At 34.8% G+C, this 18196-nt stretch overlaps 1 long non-coding RNA gene across 1 annotated transcript; it reads right to left on the bottom strand.

Moving 5' to 3' along the window:
- Window positions 1-2987: 2987 nt before the first annotated feature.
- On the bottom strand, window positions 2988-4871 carry LOC145100581 (uncharacterized). The gene is made up of 2 exons (XR_013705139.1): window positions 3462-4871; window positions 2988-3305 (listed from the first exon to the last, which is right to left on the bottom strand). It is a non-coding gene; the product is annotated as an uncharacterized LOC145100581 (long non-coding RNA).
- Between the last annotated feature and the right edge of the window lie 13325 nt (window positions 4872-18196).

Raw genomic sequence — 18196 nt, 5'->3', positions numbered from 1 at the left:
CAGTCAGGAAAGTATGGGACTTTCTTGGGGAACATCGTACATAACTAGTAAAGGGTAACAAACCGGGTAACTTTACATCTCAGAAGGGTAAACATGTTTTCAGAATACATCTTTTACATTTGATAGCCAACAATTCAGGAAAGTATGGGACTTTCTTGGGAATACGTTTGTACTTAACCAAAACAGATAACCTAACTACACATTTCTACAAGAATATGCATGTTTTCAGTGTACAACTTTACATTTTATGTTGAGAAACAATAACCAACCTTTTTAAGAAAATATGGGATTTTCTTGGAAAGTGTAACATTTTCAGAAACAGAAAGGAAACTCGAACATTTTTACAAAACAAAACCACTTATGAACTCACCAGCGTTATGCTGATTTTCAAACCGCTTGTGTTCTCAGGTCAGCGTTAGAACAGGTACCCGAAGATCATTTTATTCCAGGTTGGAATGCGTAGAAGACCAGTTCGTTTTATTATTATATACTATATATCACAATTGTATAATTTTACTGATGAAACAAATGTAAAACTTTCTATATGTAATGTAATGGTTGTTCTACTTTACTTAGTATGTGCATTGGATTTGATACTCAACGTGGAGTTAACCCCGGAAATGTTTCCGCCTTCGGTTTTTGGGGTGTGACAACTAACAAGAGCAATAGCCTTCTGAAATTCTTCTTCGTCATCATACTCTGAGTCGGATTTGTATGACTATGGTGTAGTGTCATACGAGGGACAGTAGGATTGATTATGTGGAGCTTGTGCTATAAGAGCGAGTGGTCCTCCGAAGTCAGCACATTCTTTAAGTACGGTGGATTCTTGTGTTTGCAGTTCCCCGTAGAGCTTGTAGAGAGACAAGGAATGAATCTTTCTATCTCCTTGAACTATCATCTTAGTAATAGTCCAATGTGTTCCCAAACCGTTGAGAAATTGAAGGTTTGTTTCATGGTTACTGCGGATGGTGCCAGCATTCGATAACTTGGTGACTATCAGATGGAACCTTTTGAAGGAGTCTTCTAAACTTTCGCCAGTATGAGCTTTGAAATTGTTGAATTCAGTAAGTGCAACTGTGAGCTTCTTATCTTAAGCTTGTTCTGAGCCTTCATACAAATTCTTGAGAGCTTCCCAGACCTCTTTTGCTGATTTTCAGTTTATGATAATGTCGAAGTTGTCAGGGGAAACTCCACAAGAGATTTCATAAAAAGAAACAACATCATTTTCCATTTTATCGAGATCATCTTTGGTGGGATGGTTCATGACTAGTTGTCCTCCTCCTAGTTTGGCTGTGGTGCCATCAGTTTGAACTGGTGTAATAATAGGGACATGTGGTCCTTCTTCTACAGACCACCATACATATCTACCAAGTCTCCTTAAGTATCTTTCCATTCTCTGAGACCAGTGGTGATATTCATTTGCCACCAATATTGGAGCATGATTTGAACCACCAACACTATTGGAAACATTCAGAGATAATGCTTGTGCCATTTTTCCTTGTTTTTTTTTTTTTTGTTTTTTTTAGAAATGAGCTTCAGTGGTATAGAAAGCTCTATGAAAATCAAAGTTTTGTTTCTCAAAAAGTAACCACTATGGCTCTGATACCAATTGTTGAGAGAAAAACTTGAGACACACTTGAACAAATGTTAGAACAAGTATAGTTGCGGAATAGTTAGTCTCAAAGGATTATGAAAGCTCAACAATAATAATAAGTTAGAGTTAGATAATTAGAAAGTTAGTTTCGGAAATGTAAGGAAATATAAATGACAGCAGGTGATATATCAAGTATGCACATAAGTTGATTCATAACATGGAATGCATTCAGACCAAGTTAGTAAGCGAGATCAAACTTAGTGATTAAGTCAAGAATGACTTGCTCCGAAGAGAAATAATATTCAGTTATGTTCTGGTGAACTTTGAGAGTAAGGAGAGATTTAAGATGCGTAATTAAGAGATGTAATTAATAGTATCGAAGATATATTAAATGAGAAAGATTGAGCTCTATTTATAGAGACTCACATATTACATTAGTCCTAACTGTTAAGAGTAGCTATGCAAGCCATACTGGACAAAAGAGTGTATACTAAGACAAACAGATAAAAGACTAATCTAACAATGTAAGATAGTGACTATGGATGATAGTGACTGCGGCTGCGGTAGCAGATCAATGATGACTGCTGATCATGAGAGTTGTGGTAGAAGAAGTTTAAGAGGATCACTTCCATGATTCAACAATAATAGAGAAAACATAGACCCAAAGCATCTAGGGTTGCATGTACACCATAGGAGTGTTAGAATGCTCAAAACCAATCAAGTTGGTTTATATGCTATATGGTAGGTTAGTTGTACATGTGGTATATTTGTATGAAAGACCATCGGGGAGCCCACGACACTTGGAAGTCAGACCATTTGGAGACACCATGGCTTTCCTATTTAAGACCATGGGGGAGCCCATGACACTTGGATGTAAGACCATGTGGGGAGCCCCTGACATTTCTATTAAAGACCATGGGGGAGCCCATGGAACTTAGGCGTAAGACCATGCGGGGAGCCCATGGCATCCTGGAGTAAGACCCTGGGGAAGCCCACGGCATCCATATATGTTGTATGCATGGGTTATGTGGTTTATGTAGCTTTTATAGCTAATATGGTATATGTGATTTTGTGGACTGTGTGGGGGTATGCTCTGGGGAACTCACTAAGCAATAGCTTACAATTTGTTGATTTGTTTCAGGTACTTCTGAGCCTAAGGGCAAGGGCACGGCTTGATGGCGCAACATGTACTCTTCGACATTTGATTTGATGGGACACTCTGATAATTGAAATAATATGTTGATGTTATGGATTTGAAAACAATTGTCATTGGTATTTCACTTTCCTATGGGAATGTTTGGGTTAATTAAAAATGAAGAAATTTATTTGAAAATTTGGGTTGTTATAGAAACAAAACATAATATTTGTAACCATAATTGCTAAGAACAGGAGATGTCCAACCATCAGAGTGCATAATGTCAAAAGAAAAAGATGCAATAGTATTTGATAAAGGAAAAGGTAAACACACATGTTTTCCCAATTGACATGACTGACATAAACTTTGACTTTTATTGTCTTTACATGGAATTAAATTTTGAGAAACTAAATGATTGAAAGCGGCTTAACCAGGATGACCAAGACGGTGATGCCAAGTAACGGAGTTGACCGAGACAAAAGATTGAGGATTAGGAAGCGTGACAAGGTACAACTCGCAACGACTATCTCATCGGAGAAGAATTTTCTTGGCTTAAAAATCCTTCACAGAAAAACCCTAAACATCAAATTCAATAGAATACGTGTTATCACGAGTAAAATTGTGAACATAAATTAAATTTTTTATTATTTGAGGAGTGATGAGAACATTTTAAAGAATAAGAGGATGGTAAGGATTAATATTTTGAAGAAATGAGTGTCCTGAATTACTTACATAAATTTCAAAGTCGTTACCAACAAAAGCCGAAGGCAAATTATATCTTTTATTGTGAATATAACAAAGTATATCTGCTTTAGAGTGAAGATGAGATGCCACTCACATGTCCATTACATAACCGTCTTGAGAAGGATCATTAAGTGACATGGCATTGAACATTTCCAAAAGATCGGTAGGTTGAGGGGTGGCCGAATTCCCTTCATTTTGGAACCATGTCCAAGGAGGTGGACTAGCGCCAAATTGTTGGGCTGAATAGGCTTGCTGAAAAGGAGCAGGCTGTTACGCTGAGAGAAGATGATGAGCCAGACGCAGCTATTGAAATTAGGCAGTCCACTATTGTGGTTGGGTCCACTGTTGATTTTACTGAGGAGGTGTCGGAAGTAGCCCATAACCTTCTGAGTTTAGTGGGTACCATCCAAAACCCCATCCCAGTGTGGTCTGCTGAGTTGGGGCTGGTGATTGAGACCATCGACCACCACCATGGCCGCCACTTCGAACCCCATGAACTATATTCCGCCTTCCACTGCGACCACCACCGTTTTTATACCCACCATGATTCGAATAATTGTGGCTTAGTTCTTTAGTAACAAGGACAATGTGTGAAGAGGAACTTATAATATTGGATGAAGAGTGATTTGACAATTGATGTTGTTAAAGAAGTAGCATAGACCAAGTTTCAAGGAATGACGGAAGAGGCCGACTATGACATGTAATGCTAGCAACATGATCAAACATTCTACTAAAGCCGTTAACAACATCCATTAACATATTTTTCTCTAGTATAGGTGTTTCAATATTTGCAAGGAACTCAACAATAGTTTTATTCGAGTTAGGTATACCACTATTTTTGAATCACCAACAGTGATGTTGTGGAGTTCCAGATCTAATTACATGGCCTTTGCTTCTTTGTTGGAGCGAAAAGCGCTTCAATATCTTGCCACATCTCGGCAGCAAAACACGGTTTCTTCAAAACCATTTGAAGTAGAGATTTAGATATAATTTCAAACATCCACATCTGAACGATTGAATCTACGCATTCCCACTTTTTTTGTTGGATTTTGTAGGAGTTGTATCATCCGACGATTGAAGATAATGTGCAACACTGAAACCTTTGTAGTGGGTATGAAACAGTTGATGTCATGCATCATAATTGATTTTTTCCATGTCAAGAATGATGGGGATGGAAGCTTTGATATTTGATATGCCATAGGGTATTTCTGAAGATTTTCCAGGAGATGGGGATCTGACCATGATGACGATTTAATCCAGAAAAGAATAAGCGGTGAAGAAGACACAGAAAACAGTAAACATAGAAGAGAAGGTAAGCAGTAGCATAGGGATGAAGAAATGAAAATGGATAGGGTGAGAAAAAGTAGGATATCTATGATACCAAGTTATTTGGTATAATTCTCCTTGGTTCCATCTCATTAATTAGTTGAATATATATATATATATATATATATATATATATATATATATATATATATATATATATATATATATATATATATATATATATATATATAGGAAAAATACAAGTCTAAATACAAAACAAGTAGGTCAGACCTTTAATAATGCAAACATAATAGTAATGCACACTAACAATGTTTAAATGGCAAACAACACCAATCTACCTAACGAACACAATCAAGATTTACACTAGTTTTTGCACCAGATGTATGAATGGGAAATGACATTGTCAACAATCTTGGTGTGAAATCCTTATGATTTGAACACCTTATCGAGTCTTGTCATCCATACGTTCCTCCGTAGATAGTAGAAGATGGAGTTTAGTACCATTTTTTTCCAATGGCAATCATTATCTATGGTTTTCTAAGGTGTATTTGGAAGGATAGAAACAACTTGGTTTTTAATGAAATCAGGATCTCCCCATAAAAGTGGGCGATAATGTTAGGTGTATAGTTTTTGGGTCGTACAAACTTAAGGGTATTTCTAAAATATATAGTTGGACCAATTAGGGTTGCTCTCCATTTTTATGTTTTTGATCTCTTTTTTGTTGTTTTTGCTCCTTCCGACTCCATGCCAATTGAGCTTTTAATAAAATTGTCATATCCAAGAAAAGACAATCATCAAAGAAGTTTTATTGTATTGCGAACTCTATTATCTTTTGCTTTAAATAGAACATCATGTATATATATATATATATATATATATATATATATATATATATATATATATATATATATATATATATATATATATATATATATATATATATATATATATATATTATTTTTACTATTTATATCGAAAACCTTCTATGTATCACATTTGTCATTCCAAGTTGAAAATTCAATGTCAAAAAACAATCATCAGAGAAGTTTTATTGTATTTTTTTATTGCGGACTCATATGTGCATAATTAGTTCATATTAAGTATACATTTTTATTCATTTATTAGCTAAATTATTTCATTTTATGGACAAAAGGTACTTAAAAGTGTTTGAATTATGTTTTCAGTCCAAAAATGAAGCTCGGAAGCGAAAGGAAGCGGGAGAAACAGTTAGAAGTTCGAGAATGGAACAAAGAAGAAAAACAATGAAAAAAGCACTTACTCGGAGAGTAGGGGCGACTACTCGGCGAGTCCGATCGAAGATTCGAGAAGATAAAGACTTGGGATCCCAGAGAGTTATCACAATACGGGGAATGTGAGATGGACTCGACGAGTCGCCACCTGACTCGACGAGTCGATTCGTATATATAAAGATAACTCCACATAATGATATGGGGAATTCTGGGACGATTCAGAAGAGTTTTGTTGCGATTAAGAAGTCAGAAAAACCCTAGAAGACGAAGTCATAAGCTAGAATTCAATCCCGAAGGAGAATTGAGGCAAATTTCATCATTCCACTTAATCTTTTGTTTTGTCATTATGGTTAAACAATTAGACTCTGTTTGTTTCCTGTTATTTACTTCAATTATGAGCTAAAACCTTTAGACTTCTATTTGGGGATACAAAATTGATAATATGGTTTGATTGTTGGTAGGATTAATTCTAAGTTGGTGAATTTTGTTATTTTAGCTTGCTAAAGAACCTTGTGTGTGAATAATAATTAATTTTCTGTTAATAGGGAGATAATTGATTAGCATGAACATCTATTGATTATCAATCTCATATGCTTTGTGATCACTATTGTCATATGTCTAGTATTAATGAATATGAAACTAGAGTTAATAAGAAAATTTAGTAAATTCATGTGCAAGCTTGTGAGATGACCATCAAACAAGTAGTTAAATAAAAGAATAAATTAGTTAACTATTGCAAGTCTAACTTAACCTGAATAATTAATCTAGTAAATTTAATTAAATTAGACAACTGGTCACTGTTTAAGTTAGTTTGTTTGCTAAGGATTAGTGTAGTGAATGCGAAACTAATCACTTGAATCGGTAACCAACAAAAGAATTAATCCATTGCACCATTACCTTGTAATCAACCATAAGATCAATTGAGTTGAACTAAATAGAAGTTCCTTCCCGCTATTGAATTTAGTTAGTCCTTTGCTTTCTAGTTTTTAAGTAAGTAATAGTTAGTAAGTTTCTAGTCTTGTAAAACTAGAGAAAACCCCTACTTATTAATTAATTTAGTTAAAATTAGTTTTTAGTTTTAGTTTGTCATTCCCTGTGTTCGATACCCTACTTATTCAACTATATCACAACTGATAGGTTCACTGCCTTTTGTGTGTTATTTGATAATTAAAAGTAGGTTTAAAACTAAGTGGGTTTGCACACATCACGGACTCTACTATCTTTTCTTTTAATTAGAACATGAATATTTTTTAATATATATATATATATATATATATATATATATGTATATATATACACACTTGTTATAACCTGTCCACAATTGTTTTAACCTGCCTTTTGGTTGTTTTTTTTCTGCTTTTTTTATCCATTTTTAAATTTTATCCTGTCCACAATTGTTATAACCTTATTTATTTAGTTTTTCTTAGAGCCACCTCCAGTATAGACCAATAAGAAACGCCTTGTTGTACTTACACGTGTTTTCTATTTATTTTTTACTTTGCTCAACCTCTTTTTTGTCCAATAAAATTTTTACACAGATGACTTCCCACCGCTTCATGTCGATGTTTGAATCTTCCTGATAATACCTCTCCACCGCCAAACCACTTCCTCACTCTGTTCCTTTTCTTCAAGACCTCAAATATTTTGATCTTCTTCTACGACCGGCATCATCTACCGATTGAACATCAGATTTTCCATCATTGCGGATCTTGAAACTGTGGGGTTGAAGTTCAAGCCTACACAACAACGCAATGGTTTGTACATCCGTATTTTAACAGAACTCGGAATTATCTATTCTATTTAGAGAGAACGTTGTTTATCAATGGCTCCGATATATTTCCCCCTTCGATGGGAAAGCACTGGAGACCGGTGGTAGTACACATCTCCGATCGATTGGGCAGCCGCTAACGGCCACTACGACTTGGTCTGCGAGCTTGTTTGCGTTGACAGCAACCAGTTAATCAAAGTAACATCCCTCTGGCGCATACGAAACCTTGAAGTCATCTGGGATGAAGATGAACAGTTCGACGACATTGCCAAAAGCTGATGCTTGGTCGCCCGGAAGCTCTTACTTGAAGGCGAATCCAAAAGAGGAAAAACCTCCTTAATTGGAGCTGGCTATGGCGGCTAGCTTCTATATACCGCTGCATCTCTCCACAATTGATGTCTGGTAGTATGATTGCTCCGGTGAAGATGTTTTGGGTTTTAGAGATGTTCAATGATCAACTATTTTACAGACGGAAGCTGCCAGAGGACAGATGGAGGTGAGAGTCTCTTTCTTCTCTATCTTCAACTTCAACTTCATTTTCGTCTTTAGGTATTAATTTCAATCGATTTGTGTGAATATTGGTCGATTTAGGTTATATGTTATGATTAATTGAGTAACTGTTGTAACATATTTCTGGTTCCTTCTTGAACGCCATATTTCTGGGGCAAGATCTGTTGGATATAGTGTCTAAGTCCATAACTTTATTTGGTATGTACTTGATACGACCCGACATGGTCCATTTGGGTTGCATGGCATTGCAATACTTGGATAGACTAAATGAGAGAATAAGGCACTTATGATTATTAATATATTATAAGTTCTAATATATTAATAATAGTATTATTTAATTAGTATTTGATCAAATATTAATCTAGTATTAATTTGGTGATCAAAGTGAGACTAATTAAATATATAGGGTTGATTATGACAATCATCAATTCTTTTATGGTGGATTAATGATCCATGGTTTATGGGTTATGGATGTAACCATTTGGAGCACGATGGATAGTCCATGGGAGTTACAAACCCATGGGTCATGAGAAATGAAGAGTCATGACAATTAAGAGTATTCATGTGAAAACCCTAATTGTGACACCACTATAAAAGGGACCCTTTGGCTAGTGAAATCAGACCTAGTAAGGTTACTAGAGAGGGCATAACCGATTTTCAGTGCTAGAAGTATTCTCTCAAGTTATTCCAAGTTTTGTGGTGTTGTGTGAAGCATTTGAGGCACAACATTTGGGGTGGTAGGCTCACAAAGTCTTGAACGAATCCAAGCAACAACAAGGTATGTATTTCTACTAGTTTTATGTTTCTTATATTCCCCATGCCATGCTAGTTAGGAAATAACCTTGAAAACAGAAATTTGCATGTATATAGAGAAAACATAGATTCAAGGTTATTAGGGTTGCATGTACACTTAGGAAGTGTTAGAATGCTCAAAACCCATCATGATCATGCGACATACTGAGCATACCAGTTTACAGATTGTTGATGGCATCATCCATGTGAGATCTTTTTCACTTCCACAGCACAACATAATAGTTTATACTGACACATGTTTTAGAGACTGAAGTTGTATTGGTACATATGGCCAATTGTAGGGTCTAAAAGTGGATCCAAAACCAGATGCTCCAGACTCCACTCTTGCAGTGAAGTAGAAAAGAACTTTAGATGGAGTTAGAGAAATAGTACACTGTCGGCCTTTTTCATAGATCTCCAAATCTTCAAACCCTAATTACAGGTTTTTAGTCACCCTTTGAACTTATCTGATTAACTTTTTTTTCTAATTTATTTTCGTTTGTCAACTTTAATTTGTGATAATAAATTGGAAAAAGGTATATTCTTTTTGAGGTGAATGTTAGTATGTTACTACTTACTAAATTTTTAGAGTTAAGGGATTAAGGGCAAATTTGGAATAGTAAATGTGATAATGAATTAGTTTTGAAGCAAAGGAGAAAAGGGAATGGGTATGATAGAAGTCAAAAAGAGGTGATTGGGTGTTTGGGCAGCAAAAATATTAAGATGTGTTTTGACAGTTCATCTATACTCAGATGAAAGAAAACTCATTCCTTTTATGGAATCATGTAGGGCGTTTTTTTGTTTTGTTTTTAAGTAATCCTATAATCTTATCCCATATATTTTTATAATTAATCTTTAATAAGTTCAGTAGATATATATATTTGCATTATATATTGTTATGTTGTGTATAATTTGAGGAATAAAAAAACATATCTACATTGAATTGTTGGATTTTATAATGTTTTTAATAGGAAAGTATTATTAATTAATAATCAAATTTGGAACATGTGGGCATGATAGTGGGTTAGAAAATGAGTTTGAAATGGGCCAAGCTGTTTTGGCTCGGGTTTTTTTTATTTTTATTTATGATTAGAGGGCAAAGTGGCTATGTGACCTGACTGTAGCCTCTAACCTGTAGGTAACCACTAGGTTGTCCTTACATGTTACAAGTGCCCTTAAAGTGATCTTAATTAATTTTATTTTGACTAAAGGTTGATAGATATAAGTGTCTCTGTCTGGAAAGCATTATGAATTGCTGCTCTTGCTGGTGAGTGGATGAAAATGGCTCTCTTTCATGTTGTTTCCAATTTGGACAAGATAAACACAAGAAAAGATTGATAACAATGTTTTTACAATGTCATATATCAGATTAAATGCATTTGAAGCCAGATGCAAATCAAATTCTATGTATTTACATGTTTTTACTCATTTTAGGCTAGTTAACTGTGTATAAAATAAAACAACATCTCAAATTAGAATATGAATCAAGTTTCAACAAATAAGGTTAGTGTATTAAAATAGATTTCGTTAATTAGTGTATTTCATTCTTGGCTGGTCTTCTTTCATTCAATGCTCCAACCGGGATGGATGATTCCACTTGATATTGGCCCGCCTACACAGGTTGACCAAAAACAATCAATTTATCTTTATGTTAAAAAAACTAAACCATTATGTTATTTTTATCTCTATTAAAACCATTGTATTCTCTAATTTTGATTAAATTAATGATTCATTGTCAGATAATACAAGAAAAGAGATTGAATAATCTATATGACACTAATAGAAGTACATGTGAACATTAATTTAGATTATAAAGATTATGAGGAATAGTAATTATAGTTTCTGGAAATTAATTGTATCACATTTTCTCGCAGACCGGTAACTTTTTTTAAAAAAATGGCACAAACAGTAAATATGGCTACACTATGAGGTCGGGTGGAACCGATAGGGGAATTTTGGGATCATTTGAGATTGCGTTTTTGCTGACATGGCACTAATACCTGTTTATTTCTACATTGCAAAGAGTAATGTGTAACGCCCGTAGATCAGGGCTAGTCAATTTAGAGACGATAAACATCAAAAATGACTTTTTGATGGAAGATTATCTAGAAGGATTAATCTTAACTATGTTGTAGCATATTTTACAAGGATTCCGTACATATAAAGAACGCCGAAATCCAAGTTATAACGAAGAAGTTATGACCCGTCGAAGTTTCGCGACAGAATCGACACGACACAGCGCGACGTAAATAGTGAATTTACGTTAGAGCGACATTTGGCCTTAGCGATCTAAATGAAAGTCGTAGAATACGTTAAACCAAGAGTGTGCGTAAAAGGAATGCCCAAATCTGATTTCGTATGAGGAAGTGATGATTTTTCTAAGGTTCAGCTTAGTAGTATGCAGCCCGAAGTTCGACTTTGAGATCGAGCGGTTTTTAGCCGAAACAATCTAAACGAAAATCGAAGATCTCGTCAATGGTAGTGCAACGGTAAAAAGAAAGATGAAAACATACATTGGATGAAGAAGTTATGAATTTATAACAGATTTTTTCTGTCCCGGCCTACTAAAAATAATATATTTATAATATATTAAAAATAAATTCAAAATTAGCCAACGGAGTCTAAAAGAGAGTTGTAGAGCATAATCTCACCTACACGTGGATATAAAGAACGTTGAAAACGGAGCTTGTATGAAAAAGTAATGAATTTCTGAAGTTCGGGGCGTGAACCCCAAGGCTGTGTCAGAGCTCACGAGGTGAACATATGTAGTTCACGAGGTGAGAATTAGTGGCTCACGAGGTGAAAAAATGATGGACGTCTTCCAAGGCAAGTGGCCATGACAAACGCAATGATCTATTGAGCTCATGAGGTGAGCATATGTACCTCACGAGGTGAGCCTAGCTCACGAGGTGAACATTAGAAACTCACGAGGCGAACCCAGAAAATTCACCCTACAAATAGAACTCAAGGGGCAGTCGAGTTTGGTTGCTCATCTCTTACTCTCCCACTCCCGATACTCTCTTTAAGGCCTATTTTAACCCCCCGAAGCCCCAGTATCATTCCCGAGCCTCGAAGCAAGTCCCGAAGCCCCAAAGATCCCGAGGAGTAAAGTTTCCGAGCTGAAGCTCTGCCCGCGAGAAGCCAATTTTTTTTTGAAAATCTTCCAGATCTACCGAAGAATACTACTTCTACAAGTTGTAACGTTGTCCGGTCATCTTCTGATCAAGTGAGTGTATAATTACTTTCTTCTAACACATAAGTATGAAGTATTTGCTATGAAATACGTGCTATGTGTTTATATATTGTTGTTTATTTGAGATGTTGGTGGAATGGATGAACTATATAGGTTTTAAAGAGTTAAACTGTATATGTATTTTGTAACTACAAATATGTTGGGTAGGACATGGGTAGATGAGATCCATGCGTATGGATCAGAACAAGAGGTTAGTTTTAGATCCGTGAGTAGGGATCTGATCAAGAGGTTAATTTAGATCCGTGAGTAGGGATCAGATCAAGAGGCTAGTTTTAGATCCTTGAGTATGGATAAGACCAAGAGGTTAGTTTTAGATCCGGGATTATGGATCAGGTAAAGAGATAAAACTTGTTATTAGTCCGGGAGTATGGATTAAGACTAAGTTAATTGTCCCTAGTCCGAGAGTATGGATTGGTCACAGTTATTGATCCGGGAGTATGGATCAGATCAGGAATAAGGTATAGTTAATTGTCCCTACTCCGAGAGTATGGATTGGGTACAATTATTGATCCAATAGTATGGATCATATCAGGAGGTTAGTGTTAGATCCATGAGTATGGATTAGGTAGTTTTAGATCCATGAGTATGGATCAGGTGAAAAGGCTAGTTTTCGATCCGTGAGTATGGATCGGGTGAAGAGTATAGTTTTAGATCCGTGAGTAGGGATCAGGTAAAGAGCAAAATTTTAGATATGAGAGTTTAGATCGTGTCGTTGTGAGGATCGATGGGGTGGTATAAGAGGTTCATTTATATGGTGAAATTGTACAAGTTTGAATGTTCTGTATATATAAATATATGATATAACATTGTGGGATGAAAAACCTATATGCTTACCAGGCTCCCAAGCCTGACCCACTCAGTTTTCTTTGTATCACAGGTATCGATACGAAGCTGCTTTGCACTGAGGGATTAAAGGAGATGTAAATCACTAGTGTAAATGAATGTATGTTCTGTTTATGGTTATGTGTCTGTATCGGAACATGACATCCCGAGATTTTGTTGTATAATGAGAATACATTTCTTTAAAGAAATGCTTTGATAAATTCATATCATATTTTGTTTTGGGAACAAATTCCGCAACCGTTTTCCTTCACTGGTACCCACCTAGTGTACACCGTAAGCCCGACAGTTATAACCAGAGTCTCCTAGAAGAAGAGCGGGAGTTTGTCTATAGATCTATACGAGGTTGACACCCTACACCCGAGCTGCTCGCTACAGCTAGAAAGGTCAATCTAGGGTGACAAATATCTTCTTAGAAACAGATGCCTAAAGAACGTCAAGACAGGCACTCCATAATATTAGTATGGTTAAAATGACTCACATAATGTATAACAATACTATTACAAGATTTACACTGAATATACACACCACTCATTTTCACAAGGTACAAACATTGTGTCGACTATTTTGTAACTAGTCACATCGCTCCGGTCTTAGGGTTTTAAGACCGCACTATTTCGTTATCAGAAAATATAGGATTTTCTAGGAAACAGTCTCTATGAAGTTTTCAAACAAAGTAAACCAATTATACACATGCAAATACACACGAACTTTAAGCAAGACTCTCAAACTATTTTTACAAGAAAATATCGTATTTTATGGAGATTTCAAACTATTTCAAGTTTTCTTACAAACATGTTTATGAACTCACCAACATTTTTATATATTGACGCTTTTCAAAATAACTTGTATTCTCAGGAGCCCAGTGATTCAGTTCTTTGCAACTATGGATTTAAATGATTGTTGTAATTTGATTTGATGATACATTTGTTATTTTGGGATGTAATTTTCATGAACAAACTCAAAGTTGTAAACCATGTGTGTTGTTATCTTGAATGTATGATGACGATAATGGCTATGTTACATTTATATTCAATTCTTATGATACAACACAAAGAAGTCATCCACCCCTGGACGTTTCCGTCATCCTGGTTTGGGGGTGTGACATTTACTAAACTTTTAGTAAATAATAATGAATAGTCTTATCGTTCCTTGTCGTGGACCTTACCAACGCAGAACCAAGTGTACCCGATCCCCTAGTCCTTCACTTGATTCACATATATAGGTGAACAAGGAATTAGTCCTAATTTCCCAAAGATGAAGGTTATCATTCATCACGCAATACAAGTTGCATGATTCCAAGTTTCTATCCAATTGAAACTTGTGTGATGAGAATCTTTCCTTATTTGGTAAATTTTGACTTTACCACAAACGAAAGAATCAAATCCATTTTCCAATATTGCTATCAACGGAAACATATAAGCAACAATTTTCACAAATGCCATTGTAAGGAAACTTAAAATAAGATAAAATCAAAATATTTTTCTTTATTTATAAAAGTGCGGAAAAATTGTCCTTACAATGAAAATACAAATGAAAACTATGTTTTTATCTATTGCTAAGCAATCTATCATAACTCTTAACCAGCAGCTCAAAGTTCTGATCATCGAACCATGCGATCGAAAAGCATCTCTTCATGATCAGAATCAACTTACTTTTCATTAAGTTTCCTTTCATTCATTTGATCCTAAAAAACATCAAAATGTAATTACATTACATCATGTATTAAGAATCTCCAAATAGGAACTTAATAGTGTTAGATAGTGGACTTACCTGAAGTAGAGTCAAACATTTTGACTTTACCATCCTTGTGATCTTTCAGGTAAATATGGCAGCTTCGCAACCAATTCCCCTTCTCTTGGGAATAGAAACATATGGACACTTTGGGAGTAGTACACGGGACTATCTCAGACTTAGCCTTTCTTTTTGCCATTTTGTCACATGACTTGACCATGGCCGATCCCTTACCATTGGGAAGAGAAAGCTTTTCTAGACTTCCAATGCTACCATTGTCAATGTCCATGGAAGTTTGGGGAGTAGATCTTCCAATCAAATTTGCTTTACCAATGTGCCAATTCATTGCTGATTCAGCAACAATAAGCAAATAGGTAAGATCAATAAGGGTCATGTCATGGTCTGTCATATAGTAATATTTAATGAACTTACTATATGACTCAGGGAGTGACTGAGGAACCAAGTAAACAGTTATCTTCCTTGAGACATCGACTCCTAACATTCCCAATCTGTCAATGTGTGACTTCATCTTCAAGACATGTGCACACACAGACCTTCCATCTTGGTGTTTGCTTGCCAATAGGGCTTGAGTGACCTTGAACTATTCAAATCTTTGAACTTGTGGGTTAGGGAGAGTTATTAGAGGAGGTGGAGGAAGTGAAAAATGATTTCTAGGAACATCATCTTCATGAGGAAAGCTTTTTCCAAAAGATTCGGGAAGACCATAGTTGTCAGAACGAGACATGTACAAGGGAGAAATTCAAGTAAAGTTAATTTAAGTCCTTAATATAACACCCAAAAAAGAAATATTAAGGCTAGGACCCAACACAATATTTTACAATTCAGAACAGGGATGTCGTAATCCAATTGTAAAATATTTGAAGGTAGGTAATTGACGATTTACCAATTTCCACCATGAAAAACGAAAATGGATTTTAGGTTTTAGATGGATTGAAATTCCTAGATCTTTTGAGATTCATTGAACTTTTCAATGGCATGTTTAATCTCGATTAGGCCCTCGCAAGTTTGTGACTGGGGTACCGAGGATCACAAACAAGGTGTGAATAACCATGCAAATATGCTTGGTACTCTCCATGTTACAAATCACCCAATCAATGTGTCGGTTAACCACACGCACTTCATTGATCCATGGTTAACATCAAGCTACCCTTTTCCACCCTTGTTAGTCTCAAATTAGTGTGCCGGTTAACCACACACGCTCCACTAACGACTTAACAAGGTGCAAAGTGCAATTCCGTGGAATTGCACCAAATTCACATTTTTCCTAAGTAACTAAGATCGGTAATTTATAACTATTTACTTACTTTATCTTTTCATTATACTTTTAATGAAAGTTTGTACCATATCCTATCTATTCGGCTAACGACCCTCCACCAATCAAGGAAGTGGTGGGTGAGAGTGGACACCCATTAAACCACCATTTTATAGGCAGTAACCTTATACCCCCTTATAGACCGGGTTTGTGAATGAGGCCTACTAATGGTAAGACTGACCTTTTAGTTACACATATATAATTTATTAGACTTTTAATTTTATATAGTATAAAGGTGTATTTTAAACTTTTAAAATACTTGATGGTTTAATGTATTAATTAAACTAGACTATGAATTTAATTAAACTCAATGTAATTATGGATTTATTAATAATCTTTTAATTAATTATCAACAAAGCCATAATTAAAAATTTTAATTCTAAACTTAAGTTATGAAATCAAAAGCTTTAGTATTTAATATTTGACAATTAAAACCACTTTTTTAAACAAATTTTAAATTCCAAAACTTGAGAGCAAGTTTTGAAACTCTTCAAAAACTTTTTGTTTTATAACTTCAAATTTATATTACATAAATGAGACTTTCCAAGTTTCATAACTTGAGGACAAGTGATGAAACCCTTCAAGACCTTTGGACTTCAAAATTTAATGGCTAGACTTGTAACCATTCATGACTTTTGAATTCAATAACTTAAAGAAGTTAATTTGTTTTATGAGTGAGACTTTTCATATCCATAACTTATGGAGGTTTCATAAACTCTTTAGATCAAACTTTTAAACTAATAAAATAATCATGTAATTTTATCTTTAACGATCCAAATTTTACATATAATTAGTTTTTTACAAAATCAAGTAATTATCTTAAAATTTGACAATCATCATGTTATTGGAGGGGGGATAATCATTACCATACCAACACAAATCAAATTTTATGAACCAAAACATTATGTGGTAATGATCCTAATCCAAAACAGGCTGCCCAACTCGTCGAGTCTAATAATGGACTTGTCGAGTTCATGAACTTATAAGACAACTTCACGAGTTCTTTCATGGAACTGTCGAGTCCTGCAGTTACACAGCAGTTTCCTTATTTTTTCAACTTTGAAAATCAAACATTTGCATCAATATAATAGAAAGCTACCCACAAATTTGATACCACTGTTGGGTTTATGTGCTTTAACATACATATGGTGTACATACAACCCTAATGCTTTGTATCTAAGTTTTCTCTAATTATACATATAATATTGGTTTCCAAAGCATGAAGCCTAACCAGCATGCAATTTGACATAAACAACATAATAAAACTAGTTAGAAGATTACTTCTTTGTTGTAGCTTGTAGAACTTGGCCTTTCAAGAGCTTAGCACCCCAAGTGGTATGCCTCAAACAAGACACAAACACCAATAAACGACTAGATGGATATGAAAGAGGCTAAGGAGACTAAAAAACGGATTTCACTTCTTGGAATACAAGTAGTGGTCTATTTTGAAGCTTATCATAACATATATATATATATATATATATATATATATATATATATATATATATATATATATATATATATATATATATATAGAATATCAAGGGTCATGTGTAACCCTAATCCATACACATAAGCCTATGATCCATTTATTTGATTTGGATAAATACTTCATGGATTAACCCATAAGCCCATCACAAATCAAACCATGGATCATTAGTCGAACTCATATGTATCAATTTAATTTAATCTCTTTTAATCACTAAACTAATTCTAAATTAATTCTTGATCAATACTAATTAAATAATATGATTCCTCAATTAATATATTATACTTATAATATATTAATAAATTATAAATAACCTATTACTCAAATATCCATCTATCAACTTGTTTTGGTGAAGGAAACCCGAAATGGACCATGCTACTATCGGGTCAAGTACATACCAATTATAGTTATGGGCTTAGACACCTAATCCAATAGAACTCTCCAGAATCAGAATGAAATGGGCACTC

Source organism: Lactuca serriola, chromosome 4 (genome assembly GCF_051521515.1).
Source record: "Lactuca serriola cultivar US96UC23 chromosome 4, Lser_US96UC23_V15, whole genome shotgun sequence".
NCBI lineage: Eukaryota > Viridiplantae > Streptophyta > Magnoliopsida > Asterales > Asteraceae > Lactuca > Lactuca serriola.
Note: the sequence above shows the minus strand (reverse complement) of the source record. Positions and strands in the feature narration are given on the sequence as shown.